The sequence below is a fragment of the Bombina bombina genome, chromosome 4 (genome assembly GCF_027579735.1).
Source record: "Bombina bombina isolate aBomBom1 chromosome 4, aBomBom1.pri, whole genome shotgun sequence".
In the NCBI taxonomy this organism is placed as follows: Eukaryota; Metazoa; Chordata; class Amphibia; order Anura; family Bombinatoridae; genus Bombina; species Bombina bombina.
The window spans coordinates 1,091,598,354-1,091,614,092 of record NC_069502.1 but is presented as its reverse complement, the minus strand read 5'-3'; positions in this window follow the sequence as shown (position 1 = coordinate 1,091,614,092).

Genomic DNA, 15,739 nt, shown 5'->3' with positions numbered 1-15,739 from the left:
CGGAGATATTTGCCCAGTTGACTCAATTATGGGGTATTCCAGACATGGATCTGATGGCGTCTCGTCAGAACTTCAAGGTTCCTTGCTACGGGTCCAGATCCAGGGATCCCAAGGCGACTCTAGTGGATGCATTAGTAGCGCCTTGGGCCTTCAACCTAGCTTATGTGTTTCCACCGTTTCCTCTCATTCCCAGGCTGGTAGCCAGGATCAAACAGGAGAGGGCCTCGGTGATCTTGATAGCTCCTGCGTGGCCACGCAGGACTTGGTATGCAGACCTGGTGAATATGTCATCGGCTCCACCATGGAAGCTACCTTTGAGACAGGATCTTCTAGTACAGGGTCCATTCGAACATCCAAATCTAGTTTCCCTCCAGCTGACGGCTTGGAAATTGAACGCTTGATTTTATCTAAGCGTGGGTTTTCGGATTCTGTGATAGATACTCTGGTACAAGCCAGAAAACCTGTAACTGTAACTAGAAAAATTTACCATAAAATATGGAAAAAGATATATCTGTTGGTGTGAATCCAAGGGATTCTCATGGAGTAAGATCAAAATTCCTAGGATCCTTTCTTTTCTTCAAGAAGGTTTGGATAAGGGATTATCAACGAGTTCTCTAAAGGGACAGATTTCTGCTTTATCTGTCTTGTTACACAAACGACTGGCAGCTGTGCCAGATGTTCAAGCTTTTGTTCAGGCTTTGGTCAGGATCAAGCCTGTTTACAGACCTTTGACTCCTCCCTGGAGTCTGAATTTAGTTCTTTCAGTTCTTCAAGGGGTTCCGTTTGAACCTCTACATTCCATAGATATCAAGATGTTATCTTGAAAAGTTCTGTTTTTGGTTGCTATTTCTTCTGCTAGAAGAGTTTCTGAGTTATCTGCTCTGCAGTGTAATCCGCCCTATCTGGTGTTCCATTCAGATAAGGTTGTGTTGCGTACTAAACCTGGTTTCCTTCCAAAGGTTGTTTCCAACAAGAATATTAACCAGGAAATAGTTGTGCCTTCTTTGTGTCCGAATCCAGTTTCAAAGAAGGAACGTTTGTTACACAATTTAGATGTAGTTCGTGCTTTAAAGTTCTATTTAGAAGCAACAAAAGATTTCAGACAAACGTCTTCTCTGTTTGTCGTTTATTCTGGCAAGAGGAGAGGTCAAAAAGCTACTGCTACCTCTCTTTCCTTTTGGCTGAAAAGCATCATCTGTTTGGCTTATGAGACTGCCGGACGGCAGCCTCCCGAACGCATCACAGCTCACTCTACTAGGGCTGTGGCTTCCACATGGGCCTTCAAGAACGAGGCTTCTGTTGATCAGATATGTAAGGCAGCGACTTGGTCTTCCCTGCACACTTTTGCCAAATTCTACAAATTTGATACTTTTGCTTCTTCGGAGGCTATTTTTGGGAGAAAGGTTTTGCAAGCCGTGGTGCCTTCCGTTTAGGTAACCTGATTGGCTCCCTCCCTTCATCCGTGTCCTAGGGCTTTGGTATTGGTTCCCACACGTTATGGATGATGCCGTGGACCGGACACACCAATGTTGGAGAAAACAGAATTTATGCTTACCTGATAAATTACTTTCTCCAACGGTGTGTCCGGTCCACGGCCCGCCCTGGTTTTTTAATCAGGTTTGATGAAATTCTTTCTTTAACTACAGTCACCACGGCACCCTGTGGTTTCTCCTGTTTTTCTCCTGTCCGTCGGTCGAATGACTGGGGTGGGCGGAGCCTAGGAGGGACTATATGGACAGCTTTTGCTGTGCTCTTTGCCATTTCCTGTTGGGGAAGAGAATATTCCCACAAGTTATGGATGACGCCGTGGACCGGACACACCGTTGGAGAAAGTAATTTATCAGGTAAGCATAAATTCTGTTTTTCAATTTCTTGCGTGGAAGTCAAATTCGAATTTAAACAGATCTAGCAATCTAAGTATCTTTCTCCTTCATCCAGGTCGGCATGAAGACGAGAAAGCTATTGTGGATTAATGGGTTAGAAGCAGCCTTGTAAACATAAGGTTGAGCGTTTGAACCATGCTATGGGTGCAGGTCTGTTGTCGTGTGTTGCCGTCTAGTAACTTATTCATCTAGCAAAATATTGTTAGTTGGACCGATTCAGATTTTATGTTTTTTAGGAGACTTAGTTTTGCTTTGTTCTGGGTCCCTGGGTACTAAATTTAGTTTCTCAGGATTACTGAATAGGTTTTAGGACAGTGCCTACAAAAGGAAGGTTTTCTCTGTCCTATGTTCCATAGGATCATTTTGTAGGGAAAGGACTTTTTTCAATCTGTTTCAGATCTGGGATCCATGGGAGTATTTGTTCCAGTTTCGAGTTTTGGAACAGGGGTTGGGATTTTATTCAAATTTCTTCTTTGTTCCAAAAAAAGAAAGGGTCTTTCAGGCCAGTTTTGGCTTTAAAGGCTCTGAACTATTTTGATCTAAATAGTATTTATTTGGACTATTCTGCCTCTTGTTTAGCAAGGTTAGTTAATGTCCACAATATATTTATATAATTTTCTCCTTCATATTCCTATTCACAAAGCTCTTCATCAGTTTCTGGGTTTATTTCCCTGGACAAACATTTTCTAGTTTGTAGGCAACATAAAGAGACAGAAGCGCCACATGGCCCAGTATTGTATAAAAGGGTGAGAAATAGTGCGTGATATATTACACTCACATTTGATAAAGCATCCCTGTTGGTGCAGAAGAGGCAAGCTGGAATCAAACAGTCACCCAGCAGACTGACCTCCGGTGTTTAATCAGCAATCTGTAGGTGGTGTAAAGAAGCAAACAAAACACAAATATGGCCTAGTACTGTATGAATAAGTAATAAATTATATCAGAAAAGATTGCACTTGGTGAAGCAGCTCTCTTGGTGCATTAGAGGCAGGCTGGGATCAAACAGTCACCCAGCAGACTGACCTCCGGTGTAACAGGAAACTCCAAAGGGTCAGGATACAAAAAGTCCAAAAATGGTGATGCATCAAACCAAGATGCAGGTGAGAGTATAAAGGTGGCAGCAAGTGGTAAATGTATAAACTTACTTTATTAAAATAAGTAAAAACAAGCAACGCGTTTCCCAGCCAACCGATGGCTGTTTCATGAGGCTTAATACAAAGTAAAAACACTTGCTATATATAAACCATACAAAGTATCCTATACAATATACAACACCTGGTGTGGGTGTTAACCAATTAGACGTGTCATGGTGACTAGGTGTAAACAACCCATGTGTGGCATAATTAATTGGCCATGAAGCAAAATAGTAGATACATATAATAGGATAAATAATCATTGTAACATATCAGCTTGATTAAATGATAAAAATACATTCTGAACAAAATACTATATATATAAAGTGCCAAGAGCTGTTTCTATCAAAAAACGCCACATATGGTCTCTAGATGCAATTCAAAGTAATAAGTGAGCCAACTAAGTAATACTATCCAATATATAATCGCTATATTTGAGACATCTAATGGAAGGCAAAACAACAAGCCTGTCATGTCAAAGTAAATGTGCGTAGGGTATATAATACTTACTTGTAGGACCGTCATGTCAAATTGTATTTGGAAAACTTTACTAGACATGATGCATATTTCTAAGGTAACTATGATAACTATTTGAGCTTCACTGAAGTTGTGGACCATCAGACTACCGTTTTACTGATCCATAATAAGAAAATCTTTTTACTACTACAGAGCAAAAGAGTGGGCGGGATCAGAACTATGTAAATTTTCTAGTTTGTTGTTCTGTTTTTCTCCTTCCAGGATATTTTCTAATGAGTTGTCTTGTTCCCCAGACCAGATTCTCTTTTCTGCGTGTTGTAATTGGATTCAGTCTCCATGAGATTTTCTTTTACAGATTATAGAAGGTTGTAGCTCATTTTAGCTGGACTCTAATCTTTAGTCTGTAACTTTGTTTTATAGAAGTTTTGGGCCTAATTATAGCTGTTTTGGATGGGTTTCCATTTGCTCAGTTTCATGAAACCTTCAGCTAAGGTGCATCCCTGTTTTGATGGCTGAATTATCAGCCTATCTTTCCGGGAGCTTCTTTTGTTCATCCCATCTAACCCTTGACAATGACAGATGCATGTCTTTCAGGCTAGGGTGTAGCTTTGGGGGTCTCTGAAAGCATGGGGAGTTTGGTCTCCTTGGATGAAGTGTTTTCCAATATATATTTTGGAAGCGTTGTGTATTTTAAAGGCCTTTCAGAGTTTTTCCCTGCTGAGGAGCGTCATCTGTGTTTTTTGTTTTTTACAATACTTTTTATTCAAGGACAAAACAAATGGAAATTGGTACCTGCTGTGTTAGATAAACATCTGTGCTGACTAACAGAGACACATGTTTTGCGTTGTAACTGAAATTCATTTTTAAAATACAAACTTGTATAAATTTCAATACTGCATAAAAATGTATAATTCCATGTATCTGAGAAATGCATTTCAAATTTGTAATAAATTAAATGAATAACTACATTAGTATATATAAATACTCAAGTTATTTCAGGATAAATTAATTTTTTCTCTGTTTTCCAGAAATCTAGTGAAAATTACAAGGAAGAACTGATGTGAAAATGAGATTTCTAAACAAGATGTCCTATGAATATTGATCATAAACATAAATCTATGCACTCAAATATTATTAGAAACGTGAAATGTGCTTTTTTTATTTTAAGATACAATACAATACCAGGATGTTGAATGCTATGATTCTGTGAAGAAAGATGGTTAACAGTGAGCTGCTTATTAATATGATGCTAGAAACAATACTCAAAATAATCAGAAAAGATGGAACTATATGGTCCCATCTATATTAAAATTGTAAGTTTATTAATACTGAAAATTATAGTAAATAAAATAAACATTTTATAGGTTAGATAATTGAACTGCAGCAATATTGTGATTGTCTGCTGCCCCCTTGGGGATTGGAACTGGTATGACAGCCAAACGAATTGACTGTTTAAAACATATGCCAAACCAAATAGCCTATGAGATTTTCAGATCCAAGAGCGAATCAGAGACAAGCTCCGTTAGGGCCAATGGAAAGACAAGCTACGAGTGCCTGCTAAAATTCTGTAGGAGTGATTAAGGGAAAGGAGGAGGCTTTCTTTATTTTTAGATAATGAGGCATACACACTCTAAGACAGAGGATACAGACAGACTCAAAGAAGCATTAACTTTTGGAGAGAAAAATACATAGGCTTTGGTGCCAAGTATATTCTCTGCCATTTTTTGGGACACTTTCTTGAACAAAGAAAGATTAACAATTCTTGAGGTCTATAGCTTTGCGCATTGTGAGTAAACCTTCCATAGATGACCAACAAGAAATTCTGGAAACAGAATAATAATTTTCTTATTTGGGTAAAGTATAAGAAACTCTTAAGTATATATAATATTTAAATCTAAGGCTATAGTTAGATTACAGCTAGTAAATGTAAAGAGCATACTTTGTATTTTAAACTCATATTCATAGTCCTGTGTAGTTTAACTAGTCATTATTGCTAAATAATTTATTTACTAGACAGGGTTTTACACTCCAGATTTATAAGTCAGTCATTACAGTGAGCTCTTTCAGAACTGTACATAAACTGGTTATTGTGATTACATCCCTGATAGTTATAAATTAAACATATTAAATTGGTAATCCATATTGGACATTGAACTATTGGTTAATAACAGAAGATTCTGGTACTTTATTGTGGTATTTTAATGTGTTCATTGTGAATAAGGTAAATTGTAAAGGTATATTTTTATGATCTTTGTATAGAATATTGTAACAGTTTAAGCTTGTATAGTTTGATTCATATCTGGTTTCTATAAATATAATTCAATGTGTTTATAACTTTAACTAATATAAAGATTTTAGGAATAAAATATTGATTTTAATTGTTTCGTATATGCATTTGATTGGGGGTTTGTTTTAAAGAATAATTATTAAATATATTGTATTATAACCCAGCCATATACTGACAATCAGAAGCCTAAGTTTCTATCCTCCATTGGAGTAAGGAAAATTAATGTTTGGTACATTGCAATGATATTCAAAGTTAACATTAAAGGCATAATCATGAGTCAAATAAAATTATTTTATTTAGTTTATAAGAGACTGAGTAGTATTAAACCTCAAAAGCTAGTGTAACACATGGCGCCTGTTCTGCCTGGCTGGTCCGGTGGGGCGCTGAGTGCTCACATTATTATTTGTGTGTCTTATTGTTTTACAAGTTCAGTTAAACACTCTAAAAGGATAAGTATGGCTGGAAGGATTGTGTCAGTTCTTATTCAGCACTCAATCTGGTGACTGGGTCAATGGAGTTCCGCTGCGTCATTCTCTTTGCTCCGATTTCCTTGGGGCCTTGAGTTTCATTCCCCTCTTGGGAGGATTGGGGGCTTAGCCCCTAATTAACGCTGTTTGAGTGGTTTTGTCTCTGAGGCTCTGGAATTGTCCTTGGCCTTGTTCCTGCTGTGGTCCTCTTCTAGAGACCTTGCGGACTTCGTCCGTTTCTCGGATTCCTTAGGGGGACCTGATTACCTTCGGGAGTTGGTTCCTTTGTAGGAACATGGGCAGTGTGGCCTCCTTGAGCTCTGTTTAGGGTTTCTGCCTGGAGCTGGGAGTTGCTCCGCATCCTTCTACTTCTTCTCCTCTGATTTTTGGGGGTTATGTGGAGGCTAGCCTTTGTTCGAGTGACTTTATCCTCAAGGTATCCCCTTGCTCTTGGTAGTATGTGGCTGTTGCGCCTAGGTCTCTAGTGACCTTGTTTTGGTCTTTGCTTCCTTAGCTCCTTGGAGCGTTGGACTTTGGCAAGGGGTGGTCTCGTCTTCTGGTCGGGACTTGTGAGTTTTTCTTGTTGTCCATTTTACTTTGGACATTGTATGGTATCTCCCGGGGGTCTGGTTTTATATCAGATGGGGGATTTCAGTTTCCGGGTTCTTTTTTATTTGGGGGGCTCGGATCTCTCCTTGCTCTGGCTCTTCCGGTGGATGAGTTTTTCACTCAGCATTTCCTTTGTGGATCCCGTTGCGGGTTGTACCAGACTGTTAGGATCTAGAGCTGGTCCGGGATTCCCCAGTTCCAGGAAACTTGGGCGGTGTCCTTTGGTTGGGCTGGTTGATCTGGTTCAGTAGACCAGGTTTTTTCTGGGTCCCAATGCCCCCTGGGCTTGCCTTTTGCCTATGGTTTGTTTCCCTTGGTTGGCTTGCTGAAATAGTGTGATGACTTTGCTGCTCTGCAAGCAAAGGGGGTTCGCTGTGGAACCACTGCAACTATAGCACCTTGTCTGTGTGCTAGCTAGTTAGATCTTCAGGGGATTCCTTCCAGGTCAGGGCGTTGGATCAGCCTACAGCTGTGTCCTGGGAGCAGGTGCTCTGTCCTTCCGGCCCGCTTGATGACCCCCCTTTGTCTTGGGGGGCTTATACCCTTCTTTGGAGGTATGGTCCATATCTAAGGGCTTCTCCTGGCTCCAGGAGTATAGGACAGACGGGTTAACCTATTTCGGAGAGAGGCACGCTCTCTGGGTTGTTCTGTTATTTTGGAGAGTTTCTGGCTCTGCCTTGAGTCTGTGTTGAGTCTCTAAGGTCTTGTTGAGAGTCTCCATGTGGTATTTCGTGTTGGCACCTGAGCACTATTGTAATGGCTGTGCCATTTTGTCCGCTCGTTGTTTGAGCCTGGGGTTTTTCTGGTCCCCTGGTTTCAGACCTGCCGATGCTTGGGCTGAACCAGCTGGAAGTAGGTCCTGAGATCTGTTGTTCTTTCAGATCTTGGGGGCGCATTGGTCCTCGTTGAGGTTCTGGGCTCTCCTTTTATTTCGAGACCTGTGTGTAGGTCTGGAGGTTTCAGTTGCCTAAAGTGTGCCTTCTGTAATGGAGGTTTAGCACTCTACATTTGTTAGCCACTTCTAGCAAGCATTTCTTCGGTGTCATCCTGAGGATGGTTGCATGCTCTTGACTCAGGTGTTTACCTCGTCTGGGTCTGCTACATGTAATTTTGCCAGAACTCCTTAGGGTTTTGAGTTCGGATGATGTTTGGTCTCCGTTTTCAGTTGTTCCTAGGCGCTGGTTGACTTGCTGCCTGGCAAGTGAAGGGTTGCTCTTTGAAACCAGCTACAGCTGTTTGCACCTTGACCGAGTGCTAGCTAGCTGTTCCAATCCTTTGCAGGATGTTGGGAGAATTTTTTCTCTTTTCTGCTTCCGGTTCTAAACCTTGTGGTTTCTGTTTGGATTGGGCGTTGCCTCCCCTTGTTGCAGGACCTTTTTAGGTCTTGCAAGCTTGGTTTGATTTGGGTTTTTTCCTTTTATGGAGTTTGTGGTACCTTTCGGTTCCCATTTGGTTTTTCTGTGCCTTGATTCTTTGGGAGTTTCAGCGGCGGTTCCCTTCGCTAGTAAGGGGTGTGTGGTGGGGGACCGACTGTTGGGCGACGGTGTCTTCCAGAGGACTGTTGGCTCAGTTGTGTTTGATGTTGCGGTCTCTACCTAGGTTTCCGGGCTATATGCTGGTCAGTGTCCCTGGGGCCTTTTCCCTTTTTGTTTTTCTCGGCTTCGGACGAAGCAGGTTTTTTTGTTGGGTAGAGTTTTCAGGCCGGGTGCCCTCAGAATGGGCCGCCTATTGTACCCTCCTGTTTTGGCATTCAGTGTCCTCTATAGCTTGGTTATTGTTTTCCCAAAAGTAATGAATGCAGCTGTGGACTCTTTCCATTTATGAAGAAAAACATAAATTATGCTTACCTGATAATTTTCTTTTCTTCCGATGGAAAGAGTCCACAGCTCCCCATCGTCTTTTTTATGTGGGGCGTCTTTGTTTTTTATTCTTCTGGCACCTTTTCACCCAGATATTTCTTCTACTGTTCCTTGTTCCTCAGCAGAATGACTGGGGGATGAGGGGAGTGGGAGGAGTATTTAAGCCTTTGGCTGGGGTGTCTTTGCCCCCTCCTGGTGGCCAGGTTCTTATTTCCCAAAAGTAATGAATGCAGATGTGGACTATTTCCATCGGAAGAAAATAAAATTATCAGGTAAGCATAATTTATGTTTTTTGCACTTTTTCCCTGTTTCTTTTTTGCTCTTGTTTCCTTTCCTACCTTTCTTGCTTGGCTATACGTCAGACCAGTTACCAGTAAGATGGGAGGGGTTTTATAGAGCTACTGGGGTTTGGGATTCTTTGCCTCCTATTGGCCGGGAAGACTAATTCCTAGGAGAAATGGATTGTGGACTCTCACGACCATGAAAAAAATTAATTTATCAGGTAAGCATAAATTATTATATATTTTTATTTCTGGAAACATTTAAAAAATATGCAGAGCTAAGAACTCTTACACATTGAAAGTAATTTTATTACATTTGGAACATAAAATGCATTGTGTATAAAAGTATGCTGGAAATAAAAGTATAGCTTATTCCGTAAAGAATAAGCTTTTTAAAAGTTTATTTTTTTACAAATGTAACTGCAAGGTCTGGATATGTTAAGAACCACGTGAACTGTAAGGAGCCTCTTTTGACAGTACATGAGAACAGGCAAGCCCCATCCACAAAAATGGAAAAACATGTATTTCTCCAACATTGGTGTGTCCGGTCCACGGCGTCATCCTTACTTGTGGGATATTCTCTTCCCCAACAGGAAATGGCAAAGAGTCCCAGCAAAGCTGGCCATATAGTCCCTCCTAGGCTCCGCCCACCCCAGTCATTCTCTTTGCCGTTGCACAGGCAACATCTCCACGGAGATGGTTAAGAGTTTTTTGGTGTTTAAATGTAGTTTTTATTTTTCTATCAAGTGTTTGTTATTTTAAAATAGTGCTGGTATGTACTATTTACTCTGAAACAGAAAAGGATGAAGATTTCTGTTTGTGAGAGGAAGATGATTTTAGCAGACAGTAACTAAAATCGATTGCTGTTTCCACATAGGACTGTTGAGATGAAGTAACTTCAGTTGGGGGAAGCAGTTAGCAGACTTTTTCTGCTTAAGGTATGACTAGCCATATTTCTAACAAGACGATGTAATGCTGGAAGGCTGTCATTTCCCCTCATGGGGACCGGTAAGCCATTTTCTTAGTCAAACAAACAGAATAAAGGGCTTATTATGGGCTAAAAAACTGGTAGACATTTTTATGGGCTAAATCGATTGCTTTATTTGGGCATTTTATTCATATTTATGCTGACAATTTGCATTTATAAACTTGGGGAACGTTTATTTAACGGCAGGCACTGTGTTAGACACCTTTTCCAGTCAGGGGGCCTTCCTAGTTGTAGACTGAGCCTCATTTTCGCGCCATTACTGCGCAGTTGTTTTTTGAGAGCAGGGCATGCAGATGCATGTGTGAGGATCTAAAAATTGCTGGAAAAGCTTCTAGAAGGCGTCAATTGATATCGTATTCCCCTCTGGGCTTGGTTGGGTCTCAGCAAAGACTATAGCTGGGACTGTATAGGGGTTAAATTTATAAACGGCTCCGGTTCCGTTATTTTAAGGGTTAAAGCTCTGAAATTTGGTGTGCAATACTATCAATGCTTTAAGACACTGTGGTGAAACTTTGGTAATTTTTGAACAATTCCTTCATACTTTTTCACATATTCAGTAATAAAGTGTTTTCTGTTTAAAATTTAAAGAGACAGTAACGGTTTTGTTTTAAAACGTTTTTTGTGCTTTGTTGACAAGTTTAAGCCTGTTTAACATGTCTGTACCTTCAGATAAGCTATGTTCTATATGTATGAAAGCCAATGTGTCTCCCCATTTAAATTTATGTGATAATTGTGCCATAGCGTCCAAACAAAGTAAGGACAGTACTGCCACAGATAATGAAATTGCCCAAGATGATTCCTCAGATGAGGGGAGTAAACATGATACTACATCATCTCCTACTGTGTCTACACCAGTTTTGCCCACGCAGGAGGCCCCTAGTACATCTAGTGCGCCAATGCTTATTACCATGCAACAATTAACGGCTGTAATGGATAACTCCATAGCAAATATTTTATCCAAAATGCCTACTTATCAGAGAAAGCGCGATTGCTCTGTTTTAAACACTGAAGAGCAGGAGGGTGCTGATGACAATTGTTCTGTCATACCCTCACACCAATCTGAAGGGGCCATGAGGGAGGTTTTGTCAGATGGAGAAATTTCAGATTCAGGAAAAATTTCTCAACAAGCTGAACCTGATGTTGTGACATTTAAATTTAAATTAGAACATCTCTGCGCACTGCTTAAGGAGGTTTTATCTACTCTGGATGATTGTGACAACTTGGTCATTCCAGAGAAATTATGCAAGATGGACAAGTTCCTAGAGGTTCCGGTGCACCCCGACGCTTTTCCTATACCCAAGCGGGTGGCGGACATAGTAAATAAGGAGTGGGAAAAGCCCGGCATACCTTTTGTCCCCCCCCCCCCCTATATTTAAGAAATTATTTCCTATGGTCGACCCCAGAAAGGACTTATGGCAGACAGTCCCTAAGGTCGAGGGGGCAGTTTCTACTCTAAACAAACGCACTACTATTCCTATCGAAGATAGTTGTGCTTTCAAAGATCCTATGGATAAAAAATTGGAAGGTTTGCTTAAAAAGATTTTTGTACAGCAAGGTTACCTTCTACAACCAATTTCGTGCATTGTTCCTGTCACTACAGCAGCGTGGTTCTGGTTCGAGGAACTAGAAAAGTCGCTCAGTAGAGAGACTCCATATGAGGAGGTTATGGACAGAGTTCACGCACTTAAATTGGCTAACTCTTTTATTTTAGATGCCGCTTTGCAATTAGCTAGATTAGCGGCGAAAAATTCAGGGTTTGCTATCGTGGCACGCAGAGCGTTTTGGCTAAAGTCTTGGTCAGCGGATGTGTCATCCAAGACAAAATTGCTTAACATCCCTTTCAAAAGTAAAACTCTATTTGGACCAGAATTGAAAGAGATTATTTCAGACATCACTGGGGGAAAGGGCCACGCCCTTCCACAAGATAGGTCTTTCAAGGCTAAAAATAAGTCTAATTTTCGTTCCTTTCGCAATTTCAGGAACGGACCGGCCTCTAATTCTGCATCCTCTAAGCAAGAGGGTAATGCCTCACAACCCAAACCAGCCTGGAAACCGATGCAAGGCTGGAACAAGGGTAAGCAGGCCAAGAAGCCTGCCGCTGCTAACAAAACAGCATGAAGGAGTAGCCCCCGATTCGGGACCGGATCTAGTGGGGGGCAGACTCTCTCTCTTTGCTCAGGCTTGGGCAAGAGATGTTCAGGATCCCTGGGCGCTAGAAATAGTTTCTCAAGGTTATCTCCTGGAATTCAAGGAACTACCCCCAAGGGGAAGGTTCCACATGTCTCAATTATCCTCAAACCAAATAAAGAGACAGGCATTCTTACATTGTGTAGAAGACCTGTTAAAGATGGGAGTGATACACCCAGTTCCAATAAAGGAACAAGGAATGGGATTTTATTCCAATCTGTTCGTAGTTCCCAAAAAAGAGGGAACTTTCAGACCAATTTTGGATTTGAAGATCCTAAACAAATTTCTCAGGGTACCATCGTTCAAGATGGAAACCATTCGAACGATTCTACCTACTATCCAGGAAAGTCAATTTATGACTACCGTGGATCTAAAGGATGCGTACCTACATATTCCTATCCACAAAGAACATCATCAGTTCCTAAGGTTCGCTTTTCTGGACAAGCATTACCAATTTGTGGCCCTCCCATTCGGGTTAGCCACTGCTCCAAGGATTTTCACAAAGGTGCTAGGGTCCCTTCTAGCGGTTCTAAGACCGAGGGGCATTGCAGTAGTACCTTACTTGGACGACATTCTAAAGCAAAGGCTCATACAGACATCGTTCTAGCCTTTCTCAGATCACACGGATGGAAGGTGAACATAGAAAAAAGTTCTCTGTCTCCGTCGACAAGAGTTCCCTTCTTGGGAACAATAATAGATTCCTTAGAAATGAGGATTTTTCTGACAGAGGTCAGAAAATCAAAACTTCTAAGCTCTTGTCAAGTGCTTCATTCTGTTCCTCGTCCTTCCATAGCGCAGTGCATGGAAGTAGTAGGGTTGATGGTTGCAGCAATGGACATAGTTCCTTTTGCACGAATTCATCTAAGACCATTACAACTGTGCATGCTCAAACAGTGGAATGGGGACTATACAGACTTGTCTCCAATGATTCAAGTAGATCAGAAGACCAGAGATTCACTCCGTTGGTGGCTGACCCTGGACCATCTGTCCCAGGGAATGAGCTTCCGCAGACCAGAGTGGGTCATTGTCACGACCGACGCCAGTCTAGTGGGCTGGGGCGCGGTCTGGGAATCCCTGAAAGCTCAGGGTCTATGGTCTCGGGAAGAGTCTCTTCTCCCGATAAACATTCTGGAACTGAGAGCGATATTCAATGCTCTCAGGGCTTGGCCTCAGCTAGCAAAGGCCAGATTCATAAGGTTCCAATCAGACAACATGACGACCGTTGCGTATATCAATCATCAGGGGGGAACAGGGAGTTCCCTGGCGATGAAAGAAGTGACCAAAATAATTCAATGGGCGGAGGATCACTCCTGCCACCTGTCTGCGATCCACATCCCAGGTGTGGAAAACTGGGAGGCGGATTTTCTGAGTCGTCAGACATTCCATCCGGGGGAGTGGGAACTTGCCCAAATAACTCAATTATGGGACATTCCAGACATGGATCTGATGACGTCTCGTCAGAACTTCAAGGTTCCTTGCTACGGGTCCAGATCCAGGGATCCCAAGGCGACTCTAGTAGATGCACTAGTAGCACCTTGGACCTTCAACCTAGCTTATGTATTTCCACCGTTTCCTCTCATTCCCAGGCTGGTAGCCAGGATCAATCAGGAGAGGGCCTCTGTGATCTTGTTAGCTCCTGGCCACGCAGGACTTGGTATGCAGACCTGGTGAATATGTCATCGGCTCCACCATGGAAGCTACCTTTGAGACACAACCTTTTGTTCAGGGTCCATTCGAACATCCAAATCTGATCTCCCTCCAGCTGACGGCTTGGAGATTGAACGCTTGATTCTATCGAAGCGTGGGTTTTCAGATTCTGTGATAGATACTCTGGTTCAGGCCAGAAAACCGGTAACTAGAAAGATTTACCATAAAATATGGAAAAGATATATCTGTTGGTGTGAATCCAAAGGATTCCCATGGAATAAGATAAAAATTCCTAAGATTCTCTCCTTTCTACAAGAAGGTTTGGAGAAAGGATTATCTGCAAGTTCTCTAAAGGGACAGATCTCTGCTTTATCTGTTTTACTACACAAAAGACTGGCAGCTGTGCCAGATGTTCAAGCATTTGTTCAGGCTCTGGTTAGGATCAAGCCTGTTTACAGACCTTTGACTCCCCCCTGGAGTCTAAATCTAGTTCTTTCAGTTCTTCAAGGGGTTCCGTTTGAACCTTTACATTCCATAGATATTAAGATACTATCTTGGAAAGTTTTATTTTTGGTTGCAATTTCTTCTGCTAGAAGAGTTTCAGAGTTATCTGCTCTGCAGTGTTCTCCGCCCTATCTGGTGTTCCATGCAGATAAGGTGGTTTTGCGTACTAAGCCTGGTTTTCTTCCTAAGGTTGTTTCTAACAAAAATATTAACCAGGAGATAGTTGTACCTTCTTTATGTCCGAATCCAGTTTCAAAGAAGGAACGTTTGTTACACAATTTGGACGTAGTCCGTGCTCTAAAATTCTATTTAGAGGCTACAAAAGATTTCAGACAAACATCTTCCTTGTTTGTTGTTTATTCTGGTAAAAGGAGAGGTCAAAAAGCGACTTCTACCTCTCTTTCCTTTTGGCTTAAAAGCATCATCCGATTGGCTTATGAGACTGCCGGACGGCAGCCTCCTGAAAGAATCACAGCTCACTCCACTAGGGCTGTGGCTTCCACATGGGCCTTCAAGAACGAGGCTTCTGTTGACCAGATATGTAAGGCAGTGACTTGGTCTTCACTGCACACTTTTGCCAAATTTTACAAATTTGATACTTTTGCTTCTTCGGAGGCTATTTTTGGGAGAAAGGTTTTGCAAGCTGTGGTGCCTTCCGTTTAGGTAACCTGATTTGCTCCCTCCCTTCATCCGTGTCCTACAGCTTTGGTATTGGTTCCCACAAGTAAGGATGACGCCGTGGACCGGACACACCAATGTTGGAGAAAACAGAATTTATGCTTACCTGATAAATTACTTTCTCCAACGGTGTGTCCGGTCCACGGCCCGTCCTGGTTTTTTTAATCAGGTCTGATGAATTATTTTCTCTAACTACAGTCACCAGGGTACCATATGGTTTCTCCTATATATATTTCCTCCTGTCCGTCGGTCGAATGACTGGGGTGGGCGGAGCCTAGGAGGGACTATATGGCCAGCTTTGCTGGGACTCTTTGCCATTTCCTGTTGGGGAAGAGAATATCCCACAAGTAAGGATGACGCCGTGGACCGGACACACCGTTGGAGAAAGTAATTTATCAGGTAAGCATAAATTCTGTTATTACTCTAAAAGAGTCTTGCTCAAGGAATGTCTGCTGGGCAAATGGTCCAATGGTCTTAAAATTAAAATTTTCTAAATTCAGAGGAATTAAACCTTTACCTTTCAATTAAGGCCTAACTGAGAGGACAGAAACAATTCAATTACCTATACCAACAATATGGAACCTGCAAGCAAAATAAACTAAAATATTTTTCCCTACAGTGCCCCTAGACACAGAAATGCGTATTTCTTGTTGATTTGAGCATTGAGTCCTCAGTATTTTCTTCATATTTTAATTGTATTCCAAGTTATTTGTTTATTTTGGAATGGTTGTCTGTACAG